Here is a 21,538-nt window from a genome sequence, read left to right as displayed (position 1 = left end):
CATTGTCTGAAGTGCAGAGTTTCTCTTATAGGTTACCATTTGTGCAATTCTTTGGTATTTGCTTTCACCAGCTTATGTTTTGCTGAAGTGTGGCCTTTCCATTGGGTTCAGATTTGATTCACTTTGTAAGGTTGGTGTTGGAAGTAAATATACCCCTCCATTGAAATGATTAATCAAATTCACCATCTAGTTTATGAATTGTCTGTTAAATTGAATGTGTTTTTAAAAAAATGTTTTATTTATATATATTTGCCATAAACTTTAGACATATTTAACCCTCTCTTAGTGCTTTCCATATAGGCATGTGCTGTGTCATTCATTCATTGTTTTTTTCATACCACTGAGCCAGCCTTGGCTGAAGGCATTATCTTTCATTGTCTGTCGAGTCATCTCATTCTTGGTAACATGACATCTCAGGAACACTTTGAGGGAATGTCTTCAAAGTTGGCACAACAATTCACAGGGTCTTAAAGATGTACTGATTACATTTTAATCCTCAAAGGTTGCAGGTGTGCACCATTCAATAATAAGTTTTACACATCCAAACCACTTGCACACATTTATGCATCTTGACCCAAGGGCTGTCCAGTGCTATTATCTGAACGTCAGGTTCCGTGTATCCTCAGGTAGATTTAGCAAAAATTATTGTTTTTATGCCTGTTGATTTATCACAGTGAAGGCGCTAATAATGTTATTATCAACAGCACATTTTCAGCTCAGCAAAAACCTAAAAGCCCATCTGTATCTGTTTTTCTTCAAATTTACCTGCTTGATTTTGAGGTTGGGGCGGTCGAGTTGAAGGTTTTGCCTTAACTTTATTTTCAGCCTGGTTCCTGTTAAAGCCACACTTTTGTGCGCTGGTTATTATGCCTCCCACCATCTCTGCCTACTATTTGGTTTGTTTATCTCTCACATTTTGACTTGGCATTATTTCACCCTCTTCGCTACAAACACTAAAACACTTTGTGACACACACAGACAGACGCCTACTCCAGGCGTCTACTAACTGGTCCAATGTAGTGCAATCACAGACTCTTAGTGGGTATTGATTTGATTGGTCAAACAAAGCCTGTATTCTTACATTACTCTTAGAAGCATCTCTTGAAAAGCATTTCTTTCTTTCTTTTTTTCTTTTTTTTGGACTCTCCCATTATCATCCACTTCCCACCTTTATGTCTACAGCTAAAATAGAAATGCTGTTTTTTTGCTGTTTCATTCCAAAAAACAAAGCAAGGACTTAAAAATGTATACCAGCTGTTACAAGCTTAAAACGTTACCCAAACAGGAAAGAAAAACATCATGAAAATGGGAATCATGAAAAGTTTCTTTTGTGTACAACAAATTGTGGTCATTTAGAAAGTACCTTTTGTGGGAGGACACAGGCACACAAGGAAAATCTGGGTGCAATAAAATGGATTGGAACATAAAAACATTAGCTTTCAGTAATGTCTGAGGAAAAGGACATACATATATAAACAGAGTTTCTCTTCCCCTTATCAGGCACAAGTTATTTTATTTTGTTTGGATTTACATGGATAGTTGAGTGCAGAGGGAAATTGAAAGACTTGGCTTGTGTTTATATGGATAATTTTTAGGTACAAGTCTGTCATCTGATTTCTTGTTTACAAACAAGTACCTGTTTGTGGGTTTGTTAATACAGATGCTGTGTGTAGCTTTGCAATAAATCAAAGCCAACATTTCCTGGCCAATATCCCAGTGCAAACACAGGTGCACTGAGTTATTGTCGTTACTGGCAGATGAGCACATACTGATACAAAATGACATCAATCCAATTTAGCTTTGCCACATTAATAACAAGCTCTGCTCTGCTGTTTGAATCCACATCAAAATGTTGTTTCCATTTCATCAGGGCAGAGTCTGTACTCCATTTAAGATAATGAGGGGTTCTTTCCAATGTCATACACAACTGCTTGTAGTTTATCTACCTATTCATCCATTTATACTCACCAAAGTCTTCCTCACCAACCCATTACACTTATGGAACAGATGCCAATTTTACAATGAACCCTTAAGCAATATATTAATGGAATAGAGACACACTGATTCTGTTTCCTAGGGGAAAAAGCAACTTTTCCAATGTAATAATTTGTAATATAGTTAGATTGATAGCAGACTTAACTAGTTTTTACACAAACAACGCTAGCGCCACAAATACCAAAAATTGATGTAACGTACCGGAAGAAGGACACATTTTATTGTTTTGCAAAGTATATAAATGGATACCAGTTTATACTAAAATTGCCTGTGCAAAATATTGATCAATTGAAATCCGGTGGCAGGGATTTCATTATCTCCCTTAAATGTTATTCAACATATTTTCCATTGAGTAATATTTATGCTGCTTTGTATTCATATTTGGGATGTTCGTTTAATTATTAGTAAATTTGCATGCTGTCATGGTGGGGACTCCTCGACGTTCAAAGCAAATTACCATAGCAGCTTTTATTGAGTGGCCATTGTTGGAGTTTGTTCCAGCTCTACATGCTACTGAAGTATTATAATATAATGTGGCACACACTTTGTTCAATCCAGTTTTCTTGATGACTCTGTATGCTGCTCGAAGGTTATGCCCGCTTCTCTGGTAGACATTTCAAATAATGCAGTACTTGTGTGTGTGTGTGTGTGCGTGTGTGTGTGTGTGTGTGTGTGTGCGCGTGTGTGCGTCTGCGTGCGTGTGCGTGTACTGTTAAATGACAAATATATTTTTCTCTTTTTGTCTCTGCCATCCCTCCAATGCAACTACACTCACACACTGTGAAATAAATAAAAACATGAACCCTTACAAACATGCCAGCACACTGAAACAGCACACAGGAAAAGGAAGAACAAGCCCTGTGTGTCTGAGCGGGTGCCAGCTCGACCAAATTGGATCACAGTGTCTTCGATGGGACTAGGTGTACAAGTATCAAAGAGATTGAAGGGATGACAGCCAGCCAAATTAAAGCATTAAACCTTAGCATCTGTCTGGTTGCTGCACAGAGCAGAGCAGGAAAGGGGAATGAATGGGAGAGAGATTATAGTGGAGAGCTTTTCGGGAGGGGACAGACAGGTGGTAGGGAGTGGGAACAGAGGGAAACAGACAGCAGTTGCAGTGTGAGATAAAGTGGAGGGTGAAAATAGAGAGGAAACCAGTGATTAGGAGTTTAGGGAAAAGGGAGGATGGATAGCGGAACACAGGGAAAAACAAAGGTCAGAAAAAGGTAAAAAAAAAAAAAAAAAAAAACTGTCACAGAGGTCAAGGCATAGGGAACAAGTGAGTGGCAGTTGGTTGTTTTCTAGTCAGTGTGACTTTAAAGACTTTGATCTTGCATAGAATCACAATATCTGCTTGTTTGTACAAACAAAACCATGCAAATAACTACAGTACTACACACACACGCATTCACATACATATTTGCTATTCTAAAACTGACAAAGTGATATGTTTTGATTTCTCCAGTGAAAATGCTTGAAGCAAGGGAAATAAGATGAGCTGCTTAAATACATCTAAATATTATAAATAATATGCATGGCTTGTACGAGGCTATTGTTTTTACATTTCAAGCAACAAAAAAAAATGCATATATAAATAATTAAATTAGAAAAATACCAAATAAATGATGTTGCTGCTTAAAATACATAACCTTCTGTGAATACAGGCATTATGCTAATGTACATCTCTAAGGCCCACCCTTCATTTTCTAACAAACTATCAAAGTCAGAAGTTCATATCAGGCATGTTAAAATTATTTTTGAGTACTGAAGCAAACAACGATGCAGTAAACTCTTGTAATTTTACAGAATTAACTTTTTTCTTCCAAAATAGTTTGGTCTTCTTCTGTATTTTATAGGTGTGTTGTTTGCAGCTGTCTATTCAATATGTCAAAATTGAGGGAAAATGCACTGTTATCACTTAAAATCTACTGGCCAAACAGAATACAAGGTACATGAATAATATTTGACTGTGAAAACAGAAATGCACCTGTTCATTTGAAACATTTTGCAGCATGATATTTACATGTATTATACATTCATATTATATGTTGGGATTGAAAGGTTGTTGTTCATGTACATGGTCCATTTGGATTGCTGTCAGACTGATGATATAGATAAAGTCCTCTGCCGATGTTTGATGTTTAAAAATCATGATTTAGGATAGAGATATACAGATGGAAATGTGTTGCTTAACAACAGCAGATAGTGGAGTTGCACGCACGTGTTGTTCATTCCGTGATGGGGTGCTGGGATGCAGAATCTTTCTACAGATGTTTTTGTATGGGTATGTGCAGCATAGATGAGTATGTTTTCTGATCATGGTATTTCTGTGTTTGTATGTGCATTATTTGTATTTATGGTAGTAAAACCCCAGAATATCTTGCTTTGATCTTTATTTAAACGCTGTGTTTGCAGTGACTTAAGTTACATTGACATGTGTACAATCTGCTCAAGGAAGATACTGGCGTGTGACAAATCAGGATGTCTCCTCATACCCTACAACCCTCCACTCCAAAAATGACACATGAAACAACACAGACACATTTTTATAGGTGCGCACTCCAACACAATTGCATTCCCATGTAGATGTGAGAAAGCAAGATATTTTTGCATCAGCTAGATTAGCATGGCATTTTAGGTGAAGCAACAATAGCCAAACAGAAGCTCAACCAGAGTTTTCCAAAAGCCCCTTTTTTCACAGCAAAACAGCTGGATGAATTGTTCTGCCTGTATTCCAGTCTTGCATGAGTCTTTTTTTATTTGTAATCCCAAACCTTTTCATTCATAACATCTGCAGGAACCGTTGTGAATATTTTCAGAGTTGTGATATCTTCTTAGAGCTGTTCTTTTTAAAAGCGTATGTGGTGTGTTTCCCTGTGCTTCCAAATGCTGTGTTCTGGTTAATGACGCGAGAATGCCTTAGACAGCTGTCAAATCGTCTTTGCAATATGTATGCATGAGCTTGATGAGCATAGCAGAAAGACAAAAATACTTCAAGTTCTGCATAGAACATAGGATGAGAAAAAAAAAAACATGATGGGGTGATGAAACCACAAAGCCATGATTTAATGCCATTTTTAAAAGCCATTGTTTTAACTCCTTGTGTTTTTTTTTCATTCATTTTACTTCCATTACCTACAAGAAAACAGAAACTATCGCCATGAGAGGGAGTGATAGTGTAGTTTGTGGTTCAGGTTGACATTTGGGTTTGCCTGTCCTCAATGCAATATCCCAATAAGGATAGCTGCACAAAACTTTGTGTATTTGTCTGCATTTCTGTGTGGTTGGTTTTGTTAATTGCTTTGTGTTTGTAGCATAGTCATAATTAAGTCATTAATGTCCTTCCATTTACTTCCAGCCAATGTTTGTGTTTCATTTTCTATGAAGTGTACTTCACTTCATGAAAAGCAACAAGAAAAAGTTTTACTGTAAATAAACAACATAGATTTAAAACTCACACCAAAATCTGAAATGGCTCCCAAATCTCTTCTGCCAGAGGGATGTTCCAGTGAGACAACATTTCTAATCAAAGTTTTAGACTCAAAGTCAATTAGTTTCCATCGGGAGGGGGTCACACAAACAACCACTCAATGTGCCACTCATTAAAGCAATCAGTGTTTTAGTAAACACGTCAAATTCAAATTAATTTCTCAGAAATGTAGCACCAAAAAAACACATTTGTTATTCCCTGTCAATACACAGTGTGCTGGATGTAGCTTTTTTTCTTTTTTCATTCCATTTTTAATGAATCTTTGTTATCGTTATGTGATGCAATTACAGTGTTTGTCGCTAATTGGCATGTGTGTGTTTGTGTATCAGTGTATGAGTGCCCATGTGTGTTTCTAGTTGTCTGACATGTGGTTTGTCTCTTGTCCCAAACCCGGTCGTTTGTGCCACTCGGCAGCACAGTGCTAGGGCTGGTATTGTAGTCATTGTGTTTAAGCAATCTGCATCTTCTGTTGTTGTTCCCAGTTACTGTTACCCAGGGCAGGACTTCTGAACCTTTGGGAACTTAGGTTCCACTTCTGGCTACTTAGCAATGTCTGAGGAACACCCTCTCAAAAAAGAAATAAACACCCTGATGTGTTCCTGTCATTACTACATCGCCATCTGTGAAAACACCTGTACGGTATTTTCAATCAAGTCCTTACATTACATGTAATGTACATTACATACATTACATCCTACATTATTTGTTGACATATGTGCATGAGAACCACTTTGTGAAACATCCTCCTCTTGAAGATTACGCTCCCTGCAGTATCTTACAAAAACTAACAATTCATTGGCATTGCTAATGTAAGCCGTGTCATCCAGCTGTATGGCAAAGTATAGACTTGCCTTTATTCTTTACACAAGTTGGGATTCGAAGTCATAATTCAAGTCAACAATCCTTCCGGTCACAGTGCCGGAACTAAATGTCTTCCTTGCATGAGGGAATATATTTGGTGCACTCATCTTCTCTTTTTCTGTTTTTTTTTTTTTTTAATTTCTCTCTCTCCCTACGAAACACAAACACTCACTCAATGCGATTAACATTTTGCCTAAACTATGCACAGTCATACACACACGGAGCACAGCCACCAACATGCAAAAACATATACAAATACACAAGAACATTTTTCAACAATAGTATAATCCAGTAATCATTTTACATGCTTTAGAATGAGACACCCACATACACAGTACTCTTTTGTAATAGCTTGTTCAAACAGTTTACAAAGGCATACAATGCTTTGTAGACACAGTAACACAAATGCACTTTCAGACGACATTATTTAAAGGCATCTCTACCAAAATTACCATTATCTCAAAGTGTTAAAAATTAGTTATTGTGCAACATGCACAATCGCGTTTCTGCCAATTTCCTGCAGTGACAGTCTGCCCGACACTGGCACACAAGCACTCACACACTAGTATAACTCCCTTATACCAATCATTTAACTATGACAGTCAGGGTCAGTTTTGATTGTGAGAATGAATGACGTGTGCCATTGAACATTTCATTATTTAGTTCCCCAGCAGACAGACTGCAACAGTGAAGAAAGAGCTGGAGAAAAACTAACAAGGCTAGAGGCCTTGACAGATTCAGTGTGTGCAAGCTTTTCAGACTGCTATCACAGTGATCATCAGATATTTACATAGCAATCATTGAAGCCACAGCTGACAGCCACTTTGATGAAAATCAATATATATCAAATGCAACTACAGTGAAGGACCTAAACAAAACCAAAAGGATGCTTGTTTGTTCATGTTGTCATGCTGTGTGATTGGCTATAAACACTTGCTCATTCAATTATGGATCAACAAAGTGACAGCAGAAGAAGCTTTACTGAGTACTTTGAACAGATTCTGCTGTCGCTTTTCAACTTGAAATGCATCAGTCCCTTGTTCCTCTCTTCTCTCTAGGTCTTCACAGGGGGCCTGCCATCTGTCATTTGGCGCACGCGAGTACACTCACACGCCATGCACAGTGTCTACAGTATATGAACAGAAAAAACACACAACACACCCACTGAAAATAAATATCTGGGATCAAGCGTGCAGTGGCACAAACATTCACACACCAGAAATGTGCAAACACACACCCACGGGCACGCACTGTTTCCTCCCTCTGAACTCATTCATTCTTGTTACGGCAACATAAAAGTTATCAAGCACGCTGTCGGGGGAAAGAGAGAGAGAGAGACAAATACAGAGGGGGAGAAAGACAGAGGAATGATGGCATGGGTTTGGCTGCACTGCAACTCTTGTATATTTTTCTCAATTAAGTTTTCTGGGGCATCGGGTGTGTGTGCTGCGAGTGTATTTTGTCTGCCAGTCTCTGTGTGCTTTAGCTTGTATTACTCTAGATATCTAGTTCAGCTGCAGTTTAGAAAAGTATTGTGGTGCACTGAAAGAGACCTGCGAGCTGTTAGTGTGTCTTCTCTCCAATCCACTGTTGCTCTAACAGACTAATGACACATGCAATCAAATGGAAACAAATGTGCACGCACACATTTGCATATTTAGAGTACAGATAAAGGGGAGTACACAGATAGCGGTGGTCCATTTTTGCTCGTGGTTTGCGTGCGGAGGCTTTGAGAATTGCAGTGCTACCTGTCTGTCGGAGTGCAATCAGTTCACTTCGATTGCGTATGCTTTTTTATATGAGTGACATATCGACAGTCTTGCAACAATGTCCAAATAAAATAGGAATGCATCAGAGAAAACACGAATGTCTCTCTGGATGCTCGGGATCTGTCAGCACTTCAGCGCTGCTGCACTTGAATCTCCTCTTTTTTTCTCTCTCTCCGAGCTGTCTCTTTTACTGCCTCTGCTCTCCTTTCCCTCTTTTTCTGTCTCTTCCCATCTCAATTTCTGTGCATCTCCCTCTCTGCTGTAACCTTATATGTGCTACACTTTATTAATCTCTCTTATTTTCTCCTCACTTCGCTGTCCGTCATTTCTCTGACACTTCTCTGTCCGTTTTCTTTTCTTCCTCTTCTGTCTCTCTCTCTGTATCTGGTGAACATAGCCTTTAGCCATGCACTAGCACTTCCAAGCCCTTTCATTTTGTCTCTCTCTTTTCATCATGGGCAGGTTGAGTACCGTTATAACCCCAAATAACCTTTTCACCACGTGGTCCTTGTATCTGTCTGATCTCTCATAGATGCCAATTGGGGAGGCTTTTATCTCAAGTGCCACACTGATACTGTACATCCAACTTGAGTACACAGTGAATGGCTCAAGTGGACTCCAAACCTTCTGTACAAAGAAGGCTTGATTCAGCCTAATTACATCGCCACGCTCCACAAACACAGAGATGCAGTGTGTGATAGAAAATAAGGGCTTATATTCTACCATAATAAACCCGTGTGCAGCAGTGCCCACCCTTCCCCCTCCCCCCACCACTCGCAGCAAAAAAGCAAACAAACAGAAACAAGTTTTCCATATTAAATTTAGGCAATGATTAATATGGTGTTGTTGTAGGTAGCTGCAACTACACTGTTCATCTAAAACTTGGAACCAAAGCCAGCCTTACATGTCTTGGAACAGATTTTAGATTTAAACACTATTGATTCGTAATTGACATGTAATTTCATTTAATTTCTATGAAGGCAACAGTTATCATTTATGCATAAATATGTTACTTTACATAATCAGTTTGCTTCCATCAAATTAACTGACTGTGCTCACTGGCTGGTAATGATGTCAGTTTTCACTTACTGTAAGCTTGCTACCCACGCACTTATGTTCACTTGTTCATTTGGATGGTAATTCAAATTTGAGGCTTCAGCGCAGAAGCAAGTGCCCTGACGCCCCTTTGCTCTCTCACACACAGACATTTGTGCCCAGACATGCGTACAAATGTACAAGGGTGCGAAATATAATTTAGAATTCTGTATTTCTGTCATTATCTCGCCAGCTTTAAAACTGTTACCGGGAACTATACTTCCCAAACTGAGGGTTGATGATATGTTTTTGAATTTAAATGTATCTTCCTCTGTCAAGCCAAGAATTGCAACATCAGTGCTCATAATTACTTGTATCCTATTTGAGAAACAGGCCACTTCACAGCTCCATGATGGTCAAGATTATAGTTCTATTGTGAGATAATTCTTGGCTTTACCGCTGAATGATGCAATCTCAATTGTAGAAAGATATGCTTGCCTCTCTTTTATATAAATTGTTTTGTGTATGTAAAATTAACGAATAATCCTATACATTTTATAATTTGCATTTGGAAGCCGACACAGTTCTTTTTTTTTTTATTATGCTTCTTTTTTTACCCAAGTAGCATATTTTTACTGTGGAAATACTGTTACAATGGGAAATATATCAGATATTTACTGATTACTTGACTGTAGATTCAGATAATGTCTTAAATACATTACTTATATCCATGATTGTGTCCCTTCAGGCAATGATTTCAAATGATTACATTCACGAAATTCCTCTCCCAGTATTGCAATGAACCTGCCTCCGTCAATTCTTAATTTTATATATGAACATAAACTACACTCTTTTTTTTTCTCTCATGCTTTTTAAGCAGCACATAAAAAAAGAAAACCGAAGAGAAAAGTACATTTGAAAAGCAAGGGAAAAAAACAACAACCTTGCTGCTGCTTGAAGTGACATAACAAAGCTGCCTCCCCTCTTGGTATTTCACCATCTGTGTAATAAATCTGACAAAACAGCACCATTCATTTCAGCTTGTGTAGTTTGCTTTCATCTCATTAAAGACAAAGCAAAAAGCTAAGAACTATCAGGTGCATTTTATGACTTCCGGCTATAATTTGAGGTTAATATAGTGGAAAAGCCTTTGTGAATACATTTACATTTGCATTTTATGCATCTGGCTGATGCAGTACAACTCTCAATAAATGCAACAATATATATATTATATATAATTTTTAGACCATGAAATGTCAGTGATTGGTCCTTTCGCTTGTGAAAATACAGTAATCAAGTAAGAGTGCAATCCAGTGAAAAGAAACAGATTTCAGTTTTGAAGATGTTGGTTTGATTTGCTTGCTTTACCTTTGATTGGACCAATAGAGGATTTTTAGAGTAAAAGTTATTCTGTCCTGACATTGAAGCCATCTAGGTCTCAAACAAAACTGAAGTTTTATGTAGTAAGTTGAAATAAGGACTGTCCGGTTTCCTAATCCATTTTTGGTTTGGTAGGGAGACATTTACTTGCCCTTTATGTAAATGTTGTAGCCCAAGACATTAAGCAGACCACTCTAGGCATATTAAATGACAATATACATTTTAGTATTTTGTTATATGCTGATGACAAGGTGTTCATGGCAAAGTTAATTATTCTGTGCTTATGGTGTAGTAAATGGAAAAGGTAACATGATACATTATACTGTCCTGTAGGAGTGTATGAGTGTTTGGGTTTTCATAAGAAATGTTCTTACAGATAAATTACAGGTTTCCATTCGCTTAGTTCAGACCGAGTGCCCTTCTTCTGGTATTTAAGGTAGTCAAATATAAAAGTATTCCCAAAGAGGACCATTTAAGTGTTTTCTGTCATCTGATGTTGAATTTAATTTGGTGTTTCATTGTTTAATGTAGATATTAACTTGAGGAGTCATGTCTTGCCTTTACTTGAAGAACCCTGATTTGTCTTGGTTGTCTGAAGGTGATATGTTGAGTTTATGCTCTTTAAAAAGAGACAGCCAGGAAAGAGAATGGTTGATACTGTGTGCAGTGCTGACCACTCCTGAATGGAAAGGAGAGCAAAGAGGTCTGCAGTGGAGGAACACAAGACACTTGCTGGCATGTTGTTCTGGAATGGTGGCTGCAGGAAAGGGACTACGGATCTCTTCACAGACTTGTGTGCCAGCATAAGGATTTGAAATTTGATACCAGCAGCCATGGGCAGCTGGAAGCAGCAATGTTGTCAGTGCACATTTTTGTGTGAGTGTGTGTGAATCATATCCCTACTGACTCATTGCTTATGAATGCCGGACAGCTCTATTCCGTCTTTTTCAATTAAAACCGGCAGCGTATATGAAGCCACTGTGGCGATTTCTGCCAAGTGTTGAGTGCCTAATGTGTGTTTGAAAACTTGTACCTGAGCATGCATATGAGTTAATTACTCTTTATTAAGGGTTTGGATTTGCATGCCAATACAGAATGTATTATATTAATAACTTTGAGCAATAAGGGAAAACATTTTAAATATTTCTAAAATGAGCTCGGAACAAAATTATTCAACTGTCATATGTATGAAGCTGTGTTGTGGGCAATGACTAAGTTGCTGGGAAATTGAATTTGTCATTGCACATTACTTACTGAAAAAAAAACTACACTCCATTATAAATAATCATTAATGTTATATTACTTCTAACCTTACTTTCTTCTCATTTGCAATGGTGAAGAACAGGTTGATGGACGAGATCAGGCAGGAGTCTCTGCGGAGCATGATGTTTGCAGATGACATTGTGATCTGTATTGAGAATAGAGAGCAGGTTGATGAGAGTCTTGTGAGGTGAAGGCCTATGCACTGAAGAGATGAGCAATGAAAGTCACAGGGAGCTAAACAGAACACGTGCATGAAACAGAGGGAGGACAGCAGAATGGTGAGGCTGCAAAGAGAAGAGGAGGCAAAGTCAGATGAGTTAAAATACTTCGTGACAACGGTTCGAAGTAATGCAGGAGAGAGGTGAAGAAGAGAGTGCAACCGGGGTGAAGTGGGTGGAGAAGAGTGCCGGGAGTGATTTGCGACAGAAGGGTAACAGCAAGAGTGCAAGGGAAGGTTTACATGATGGTAATGAGACCAGCTAAATTGTATGGTGTGTAGGTGGTGACACTAACGACAAGACTGGAGGTGGAGTTGGAGGTGACAGAGTCGAAAATGCTGAACGTTTTGTTGGAAGTGACACAGATGGACAGGAATAAGAATGTGTATATCAGAGTGACAGCTCCGGTTAGACAGTTTGGAGACAAAGTGAGAATAGGTGAGATTGAGGTAGTTTGGACATGTGTGAAGGAAAGATGCTGGATGTATCTGGAGAAGGAGGCTGAATATTAAACTCCCAGGCAAGAGATAAATAGGAAGGTCAAAGAGGAGGTGTAAGGGTGTAGTGAGGAAAGACATGCAGGTGGTTAACACGACAGAGGAAGATGCAAGAAAGGAAGAGATGGAAATGAATGTGGTGATCCTTAATGGGAACAGCCAAAGGAAGAAGAAGACTAACCTTCCCTTTACATGTATGTCAGCTGTTCTCTGTTGTTTCCCTCTATATCCCCACCTCTATCAGTGGGAGAACAGGCTCTTTCTATCTCATTGAAGGAACTCTGAGTCATGTATCATTATGGAATTCCCCACAGTCTCTCCATAATTCATCTCTCGTTCTCTCCCACCCACCTCCTTTCATTGCCCTAACGCTCTCCCTCTTCAGCCTGCTGATTTGCATTTGTCTGCATCTTTCTCTGCAAGCCTTTATCCTTTCTTCATTTTTCAGTGGTCTTTATTGCAATACATCGATTGAAAAATCTGTCAGTCCCTGTTTCAAGTCGCCATTTCCACTTTGCAACTTACTCTCTAGACACCAAAAAAGTTCAACTTGCATTTAATTATCACCATGTCTCACTCCATCCATCCACTTCTCTCCTTTCTTCAATATCTCATTGAAACATTGCAGCAAATTATGTTGTTTCATCATTTACCATGCTGCTGTCTCACATACAGGGAAAGGCGCTATAACAGTAGGGGACATCTGTAATGGGTAAATGGTGTAAAAACTAAATATTATATTTAAAAGATGACACAAATGTGTTATATCAACACCATTAGAGCAGTATGTGTTTGTACAAATATTGTGTGAAATACAATGAGATGCACATTCACCCATTCAGATTGCAGGAAATTCAGTTTTCCTTTAATATGAATATGCCTTGTCTCCCCATCTTAGGCCAATATCTACAGCAAAATGACAAATTGGAGTAAATGAGGTGCAACACCCCTAACCCTTTTGTCAAAATATGATAAGATATAATGTGATGGAGAGATGGATAATGCAAAGATTGTTTACAATCACTTCTCCATGCACTTTCATTATGCAGTATCACCAGCCAGGCACTCTTTTTAGGGAGTGCCAAAAGTTAAAAAAAAAAAAAAAAAAAAAAACTTCAATTTTACTGATCACATCCATTTCCCTCAAAAAGAAAAAAAAAAAAGAACACCTGTCTTCTGAAACACCAAGTGGGAAAATATGACATCTGCCGCATACACAAGCAATGAAAACAGAGACACACCGAGCCATTAGCAGTGAACAACAACCAATCCATTTTCTAAATATGATTTAAGCATTGACAAATGGGTCATAACACTAGCTGACAAAGAGAATATGAAAAAGAAAGCGAGAAACAGATAGAGTGAGATTGGGGTTTGCATATACATATGCTGCAGAATAACATGGCTTCTGGTTGTTCATACTTGAATAAGTTAGACCAGAAATTTTGCTAAAGCAGGAGGAAGGACAATTTAATTCGAACCACATGTGTAAAGAAGTAAGGGGGGAGGAAAAGAGAAGGACATAGATCTGTCCTGGTGAAGTAATAGCAATAAAAGCTCTAGGGCAGTAAACAGAAGAGCTGTGGATTTTCCCAGGGGACACTTTGATCTCCTTGACTTTACAATGGATAGAGCTGGGACACAAGGATATATACGACTGCAGGCCTCTTTGAATGGATTGAGGGTGGATGGGGGAATAGCCGAAGGAAACAGCGAATGAGAAAGAGGATCAACTGTTGAACTGTGAGCCACAGTGAGATGCAAGGCCTTTCACACCAGGTCTGGTCATAGTGCGCCTTATTGTGATTCAATACTTTTTTTCTGTTCAACAGCAAATATGTGACCCACAACTAAAACTTCACTGATAATTTAGTGTAAAAAGGAGGAAAACAGGTTTACAAATGAGACAAAACATGGAAAAGATCTGCTGACAACACAGATAATAATGAGGGTAGGTGTGTATGTTGTCAGTATTAGGAGGGACAGAATGCCATGTGATAGGTGGACAGGCAGCAAGAAAAAAAAAAACATGAATGAAATGAAGGTCACCGAGGTTTCTCGACCATATCACAAAGCAGACATCAGATGTTTCTCCTTTTCTTTATTCTTCTGCAGATATTTTCTTGAAAAAAAAGGGAGACCAGAATGTGTATAAAAAAAAGACCGTGCACAATAACTGCAAGACAAATAGATGAAGGACACATTTCAGTCTCACTTCTATGTATGTATGTAACTGTCTTGGAATACAATTTGTAGAAAACTGCATTCGCTGATAATAATTCAAAGGATAGAGGAAGCAGAGAGGAGGGTATGAATGGGTTGATACAGATATTGGAAAGACTTTTTAAGCAGTGTTGGATAGGCCTATAGAAGAGAGCATTATTGTATGTTGTTTATTTTTGAGGTTGTGTTGTAAAGACCACCTATAGTACCTTTGTTCTCTGGGTACATTTAAATACAATACTTACAATGTCAGGTCAGAGGACATTTTATCATTAGCTCTGCTTCTTGTTCACAATAAACTTGGATAAAGATGACTGTTTCTTGTGGTTACATTTCTGCTTAAAAATGTAATGCGTTCCATTCTCTTATTCCACTTGAACATTTTAAAATGTCTTACTGTTGTCCATGCAAACTCACTTGTAAATACCTCTGTTAGTTGACAAAAATGTATGTAGTGTTTTTCTGTGAATCATCAGTGCATCTGTCAGTGCTTAAACTGTACAGTGGTATGTTTATTTTTGTACACAGGGCTCTCTTGAAAAATAAATCTCAATCTTAGTGAGAGTACCTGTTTAAATATAACATTAATAAATGCCTTTAAAAAAAACAGCATAGACCAAAAACAGGCATATTTGTATGAGTCAAATACAATGAAATGTTTTTTTTTTTTTTTTTTTTTAAAGTAAGAGAAGGTGTCAACTAGTTATAGTGGCACAGTGAAAGTTTAAAGGAGTAAAAAGCCAGAGAAAAAGAGAGATGGGAATTGGGGGAAAAGGGAATAGGGGTATTCATCTGGCAAGTGTGATAACGGTGAGTGCAGTAACTGGATAAATATAGTGGTAAAGGGTGCTGAATTGAGGGACAGTTGAAGGGAATGAGGAGAGGAGCACAGATAGAGTTACAGACAAGACAAAAAGAGGCTGGATGAAAGAGAGGATGTATGTATCTGCAGGGCACAAAGACCAGAGCTGAATATGATGTTAAATGTGGCAAGATGAAGGGACCGAAGGGGGTCCATTAAATGTTAATGGAAAGAGGGTAGGGGGCGGGGAGGCGTACTGGGGGCAGAAATAAGAACAGATTGTATTTGCGAGAAATCATTGGTCTGGTATTTTCAGCAACAGGAAATGCCAGGAGTCTGAAAACCTACAGTGATACATTTCTAGAGAAACAAAGTTGAAAAGGGCATGTTATCTTTTACTCATTCTACCTCCCCACATTAATTCAAGTGCTAATTCCCTCAAGGAGTGTATATCAGCAAACCAACCACATAAGCATTTATAGAGCAGAGCATATTTTCAGCCTGCCAGCACTGTGAGTAAGCATCTCTCTCTGCCACTCAGTGCTTAGCCGTGTATGGCACAATGCATGGCAGCAGTTTGAAGCTGTGGATCTGCAACAATATGTGAAACAATACGCAGACACAAGTAGGTCATCCACACACACACACACACACACACACACGCTAACACATGCACACACACAAAAAGCACAAGAAAAGGAGATACACTGCTGGCTATGACACTACTGTGGATGCTTGTAGGACTTCCTCACTGTCTCTCTGCGAATTTGTGATGAAACCAAACACTTGATTATGATTACACACTCATCTTGCAGCCAGCAGATACTCGATGCCTTTTCATTCAGATTATTGCTTTACATAATACTCTTGTGTTGGAAACAAATTGAGCTGCCCCTGTTCCTGTCAACAAAGTCATAACCTAAAAAACATAAACAATTATTGTGTAGCTGATGTAATGGAAAATAGCCTTGTGCGAGACATTAACCTGTTGTTGGAAGAAAAACTTGGGTATATACAAATTTGTCAACTTGTTTTCCCATTTATGCCACAACAATTTACACTTCAATATCTCTGGTTGTTTTAGATCTTTGTGAGCAATCTCGGCAATCAACAAGCCAGACCACTTTACAGCTATTTAAATTTGCGGGATAATCCAAAGCAAGTATTTTTGATCTGCTTATTTGACCTATAAGCTTCCCCAATACAACTTTGATAGCATGCAATATCCATTCCATTATCCATACCCGCTTTTATCCTGAACAGGGTCACGGGGGGCTGGAGCCTATCCCAGCTCACATTGGGCGAAGGCAGGGTACACACTGGACAGATCGCCAGTCCATCACAGGGCCAACACATAGAGACAGACGGAAGCACGCAATACATAAAAACTCAACTTAATATCCTGATATAAAATTGCATATACCATGATGACAGATTTGTTCATATCACCCACATTTCGCTTTGCTGCAGGTTAATTACAGATTGTGCATAAAATAGGTCCATACACATGATATGATGCAAGAAGATGGTATAGCAACTTAGTCAAACAGTGTTACTGTCGAGGTTTCAGCCTGTCAACCTCAATTTGTACCTGATTATTACATTTTGGGGTCTCAGGTTCACTCTTTTTGGCAACATTGGGCCAGTAATATTAAAGAAGTATTTAAAGCGACAGATGTTATAGATTATACGTGGAGTATATTTGACCGTATTTTAAAACTGTTTCCAATGTTGTCTAAGTTTCGTAAACATTCTGGAGCTACGGACACCTCTCATGTTGGTTTTTCCTTGGGTATTGATTTATTTGCTTCCTATCCCTCTATCCTTCCTCTCCATCCTCACTCACTGGGCCAAAGAAACTGGAGGACTGTGTCTCAGCGTGATAAAACGTGTATGGTGCGTGTCAGTGTGTGGTGGGAGGAGGGCTGCTTGGAGAGACTTAGATAGAGAGAAGAATCGGTCACACCCGGTTGCAGGTAAAGTGCTTGCAGTCCATTTATTCTGACAGGACCGACACGCAGGAGAGAGAGCTCAATAACATGCTCTGTTGCAAGCAACGCATGTACAACGCACACTGACGTACAAAACATGCATCAACATGTCTGCATGTAAACAAGAGCTGTTAGAGGCAGTGGTTCAATATACTTACAATACATGGAAATTCATGAAGAATTCACAGAAGGTATTTGGAGTCTTACAAGGTCAATCAAACAGTTGATTTTGAAAAAAAAAGAAGACATGAAAACTTTGATGGAATGACAGATTCCCACATATTGGTGATGACATACCAGCAAAATATATAAATACAAACAGTGCAGATAAATTAACAAAGTCGATAAATCCTGTAGTAATCCCTGTAACCTACAGTCTGAACTCCTAGATGTCTGTTTGAATGACTGACATTTACATCCCTCAACTAAACACCTCTGCATGACTGCTTGACAGGTCTTAGCTGCTTTAGCGAGATTGATTCCGGAAAGATTTATCATGTCACACTATTCTGCCCACGTAGGGGAGGTGTGTGTGTGTGTGTGTGTGTGTGTGTGTGTGTGTGTGTGTGTGTGTGTGTGTGTGTGTGTGTGTGTGTGTGTGGGTTGGTGAAGACGGTGGTGGTGTTTAAGTGTGGTTTAGTGGGTGGTTATGGGTCCTGATGATAGGTGAAAGATTCCAGCTGACTACACTTTGTATTTGTTTGCACTCCTACACACCTCTCTCTCGCTCTCTCTGTCTCTGTAGCTGAAATCCAAACCTGTTTTTTTGTGCTCAAAGTGCAGTCATTGTACAAAAGAGTTACTTTTTAAACAATGTCCATCTGTACAGCTTCACTTTCAACTCACACTTAGTCACTCAGGCACCACTTTTTAGATTTGATCATATACTACTTTTTTTTTTTTTTTTACCTTTCGTAGCATAAGCAAAGTCTATGTATGTTATTATCAAATATTAACAGCTTCAAAGTCATTATCCGCATATTTTGCTGCACCAGCAGCTGCACTTCCATATAATTTTCACTCTCATTTGACTGTTGCCTACATCAGAGTGATGCAAAATCGGGCTGGGTTAACGCAACGGGCCCTTTAAGTCATTAGCAAAGAGTATTAATGAGCCTAGTGCTGGGAAGCCCCCCACAGACTTAAGAGTGTGTGATGTAGAGGGGATGAGGGCACTAATTTTCCAAAGTGCCCTAATAAGTAGCGGATTAGCAAAGCCTTCTATTAGCCAAAGCCTGGATGATGCTAAGCTAATGCGCTACAGTTAGACTAGAGCAATGCAGCTGAAGCGTTAGTTAGCACGACCGGTATAATACGGATGTGGAGTCTGGATAACGTCGCTTATGAAATACGACTGGCTTATTAAGTTGCGGCGTACCTTCCCACACACGCACAGGCGTACACATGCTTAAACATTAAGTTCCTGGTAGATGGAAGATGAATCCTGGGCTCATTGATTTCAAGAATAATGACCATGACTGAGCATTATGCAGAGACTTAGTGAAGTTTAATCATATATTGTTACACTTTAATTAATTCCTCAAAATGTGGACTGGTACAATGGACAGTGAGATTGAAACTGCTTGCGCTTCTACTCATTAATCGTCAACATCAATGCGTAGGGAAATGGTTGACAGAAATAACCCTTCAGCTATTGCTAAAAGGGAAAATTGTTCCTCACAGTGTTTTGCCAGTTAATTACAGAATGGCTTTGTGTTCATATATTTAAAGCTATTGCCTCCAAATTAGATCAATGCCCCCGAACTGCTTTAGTGACAACTACAGCCAAGTTATCTTATAATCTAATTTTGCATAGACCACATCCAGTATGCCTTTAACTTTTTCTTTACATATATAGACTGTGTAAGACACAGTGAGTTTAATTTTAGGGTGACTTACATCTTCAAAATAATTTATCCAAATTAAACCAGTGATGCTTGAACTAACATGAATGAATTAAACAAACTGAATTAAACTCCAAAAGAAATTAAGCAGACACCATGTTGTGCATCATTAAAGACATCGACAAACACACACACAGACACAGGTTTATCACAATTTGAGAACTCTTCCTCACAAACCACTTTGAAATCCAACTCATTAGGTTGTTTTTGTGCAAACCAGCTGACATGGGAGTTATTGTCATATTGTATAGCTCCCATGTTCCCTCTCTCACACACACACACACACACATGCACACATACAGTGTTATTCTGCTTTTCTCATCAAATCTGTCTCCCCAAGATTTTTATTTTTTCTGTATTCTCTTTCTTTCTTTGGATTTATTTCTGCAGTGTCAACAGATTAGTCCCTCTGGCTTTCTAAAGGCCGACTGTGTGTTGTCGATTGGGCTTTCTTGTCATTATACATTGCCATTGCGCAGTTGCTGTGTTTGTATATGTGAGTTGGTTTTTCCCATAGTGTCTTTGAATTTGTTTTCCACCATTTTTGTCTTTTATTCACTGAGTCTGTGACAAGGTTTTAGTCAGCTAAAAGTGAAATAAGCACGTCTAACGATGACGGACGCAGTGAGGAGCAAAACTGGAGCAGAAGTGAGGGATGAATTAAGAATCAGGATGGATGAGGGATTGAAAAAGGGGGGGAAAGGAGATAAACGCCAAATGTGGGTGGTCATGTTGGTAAAATCTGTGAACTGTGGGAGGCAAAGAAAAAAAAAGTGATAAAGAGGTTGTGATGAATCAAAAGCTAGCTGGGGTGAAAGAAAGAAACAGGATAGTGGATGTCTGTGTTGCCATGAGGGTAAACAAGAAACGAGGGGGGAAAAAATGGCTGGTGAGTAAAGATGGTGAAAAAGATTGGGAGGTGCAATGGGAAAGATTCTGAAGGAGGGATGTTGGGGGGGAGGTGGAAGAGGAAGGCAGATGACTCCAAACTGAGGACAGTGTACAGTATTCTGTGGTGCTGTAAGGCAACTAAAATGAAAATCACTGCAAGACTGTGACTCTGAAATGATTGGGGCTGAAAGGTAAGCACTCAGAGGGGCTGTTTTGGAATAGAGGGGAGATAACAGGGGAGAGTTTTGAGAGGGTAGGAGGTAGAGGTGTTTTTGATAACACTAGAGGCCAAGTAGGGGGGTGGGTGGGTGAAATTAGCACAAAGTGTCTCAGAGCTGGGGAACAGCAGAGCAACTGCAACAACTGCGAGATTGTTGATAATCTCTGCCATATTTTACAATACAGTTTTTATAAAACAATTTGCAAAGGCCAATCAAAGATGTGGACACTCACATGGCGGTGTTACACGCTTGACTTAATTTCAATTGAGTAGCTGAATAGTGCTTGATGTCAGCAGACCTTTTTGCCAGAAGGGAAAATTAGAAATAGGGGTTACAGGATAGATGGTGATGTTCTGCACCAATTGTTTTGGTGATGCAGTCATCATATTATGTTATTTACTCTTGAGTTTAATAAAAAGGTGACACATCAACACCTCTATGTACTTTTATCATGTCCATGTCTCCATCCATTTACAGAATGACTCGCAGTACTCTGTGTGACAGCCTAGAATGGACGATGTCTTGAGGTTCTTAGGGATTTGCCTGTATTTATTGATGTAGGGCGTAAAAAGTCTCACTGTGGGATTTTACATGTAACCTAGCACACAACATGCTCCTACTCTGCTTATTACTCACTACTCCATATATCTGTATGCCTCCTCCTTCTCTGTTCTTTGTACAGAGCGGCCTGTGAATGATTGCAACAGCTTTGGTCTTCAAAATAACTATGCAACGCATGTGGAAACAAACAGAAACCACTTGCTAAATATGTCCTTGCCTCTTTCAGTCAGTGCTGCATTGTGGTGACCTGTAGAATAAGAATGATTTGCCTTGGTGCACTCTACAACAAATAATTACTGTGTTAAAAAAAATATGACTTGGAATCGCCCACAGTTGTAACAGATATTTTCACAACTGGTGATTTTTGGCATAAAATGAGTTGTATAATATATGTTTTTTTCCTTTGCTTTGAAAAAAATAACATACGCTTACTCTGT

The 21,538-nt window shown here is 38.9% G+C and overlaps 1 protein-coding gene across 3 annotated transcripts in view; it reads left to right on the top strand.

Annotated features, from left to right (window-relative positions):
* grid2 (glutamate receptor, ionotropic, delta 2) overlaps positions 1–21,538 on the top strand; it is a 473,172-nt gene that overhangs the window by 253,628 nt on the left and 198,006 nt on the right. The gene's annotated exons all lie outside the window — the stretch shown is intronic.

Source organism: Embiotoca jacksoni, unplaced genomic scaffold, assembly GCF_022577435.1.
Source record: "Embiotoca jacksoni isolate LCO1_2020_lvr unplaced genomic scaffold, fEmbJac1.0.p SCAF_8, whole genome shotgun sequence".
Taxonomy (NCBI): domain Eukaryota; kingdom Metazoa; phylum Chordata; class Actinopteri; family Embiotocidae; genus Embiotoca; species Embiotoca jacksoni.
Note: the sequence above shows the minus strand (reverse complement) of the source record. Positions and strands in the feature narration are given on the sequence as shown.